This window comes from Kryptolebias marmoratus, linkage group LG11 (assembly GCF_001649575.2).
Source record: "Kryptolebias marmoratus isolate JLee-2015 linkage group LG11, ASM164957v2, whole genome shotgun sequence".
NCBI lineage: Eukaryota > Metazoa > Chordata > Actinopteri > Cyprinodontiformes > Rivulidae > Kryptolebias > Kryptolebias marmoratus.
This window is the reverse complement of record NC_051440.1, coordinates 26561394-26563431: the sequence shown is the minus strand read 5'-3', so window position 1 is coordinate 26563431 and position 2038 is coordinate 26561394.

Genomic DNA, 2038 nt, shown 5'->3' with positions numbered 1-2038 from the left:
CCTCCGCCCCCACCCGCACCACTTGGCCATATGTCCAATAGAGCTGCTTTCTCCAGCTATCATTTATTTAACGTCCCTCCATTCAGGCCTTTTTGTGTTGGGATAATCGCTGCTTTTCTCAGAAACGATGAAGAGCGATCCTACGTGATCAACTGCGTTTTTACATCTTTATCTCCTGAAGTGAGTTTTGTTAAACATTTAACCACAGTTCCAAAGTTTTAGCTGCTAATCCGTCCATCTGTTGCTGTTTTTCTTCCAAACATCACCGATCAGCTGATTGAGGCTTCAAACATTCCTGCAGGACATGGAAAACCACCTGGGAATGTTTAACGTCACTTTATCTGATTTCATTAAATTCACAATAATTAAACTGAAACTTCTAAAGTAACTCACTCAGTCCTCACCGCCTCCTGGACTCACGTCTGTGTGGTTCTGTTCTCGAGTTCAAGTCTGACACCTTCGCTCTGTGGACACAACCTGGAGACACCCAGAGACACCTGTAAACAACCTGAAGACACCTGGAAACAACCTGGAGACACTTAGAAACAACATGTAGACACCTGGAAACAACCTGAAGACACCTGGAGACACCTGGAAACAACCTGGAGACACTTAGAAACAACCCGTAGACACCTGGAAACAACCTGGAGACACTTAGAAACAACCTGTAGACACCTGGAAACAACCCTGAGACACTCAGAGACCCCCGGAGTAACCCAGAGACACCCGGAGACACAGTTGGACCAGTTCTGACCTGAACCCATCTCCTGGGTTCAGCTCTTTCAGTCTGTGGGTGGTGGTCTTTGGACCGGTTCTGACCCGCCTGAGGAAACACTTGTTTGTGATAACTGATTCAGTGACAGCGTGACTCCAGCAGGTTTCTCAGATATCAGAGTCACGTGCAGAAAGCTCAGATTCTTGGTTCTGAAAGCAGAATGCCGTGGGAGGGACACCCCCCCGGCTCAGGACTGATGGAGGTTTTGATGGAGGTTTTGATGGAGGTCCCTCTAAGCCACGCCGGGTCGGCTGATTATCCCCTGAAGAGCCGAAGCACTTTGAAGCTCCACATTCATCCTCCGCCGCTGCTTCTGTCCCGCTCTCAGGAGGAGGAGGGAATGTCTTTCTGTCTCATTGCATTTAATGGCTCTTATTGTGAAAGGATGGGGACTGTGAAGGAGGCAGAGGACAAGTGGCTCAGGACGGGATGTGAGAGGCTCCTTCTGGAGGTTTTAATTAAACCGAACAGAGGAGTTCTCGTCTCGTCCTCACAGCTCCGAGCTGGAAGGCTGTTTACAGATAAACCCATTAAGAGTCCTCGTTAATCAATTAACTCATTCATGACTAACCAAAAGACTAATTAACTCCTGGCTGAAAGGCCAGGGAGCTCAGAGACGGAGACATTTTCTGTCCTTCAGGCTCTGGAAGATTGATTTTATTTATTAACACACCAGCATTTATTATTATTATTATTATTATTATTATTATTATTATTATTATTATTATATATACAGTTAGTGTTAATCAGAAATAAACTGATAAAGTTTCCAGTTAGTTTATTTGTTTATTAACATTTTATAAAATGTGTTTTTTAATTATTGTTTTATTTTGTTCATTTCTGAAATGTTTTTGTTTAATAATTCCTAAAGTATGTAGCTGTTTTTTTCTTAAATTAGTTTTATTAATATCTGGTTTAAAAAATGTTTTTATTAAAACATTTTTATTTAAGTTTTCTGAAAATGTTTTTAAACGTCAAAAAACTATTTTCATTGTTTTTTTTTATCTGTTTTTGTTTTTGTAAATATTTGCTCATTCAGTTTTGTTTCCTAAATTATTTTATTATAATATTTATGCTTTTTATTTTGTTTTTAGCTGTTTTTAAACGTGGATATATTTAGTTCATGTTTTAGGTTTTGTTGTTTTTATCTGAATGCTTTCCTGTCTGTCTGTTTCGTTAGAAGTGCAGCAGAAGGAGGAGAGTTCAGAAAGATTTGATAAAAGAAGCAGTGAAGCCGAAAAGGACCTGCTGCTTCTACCTGAG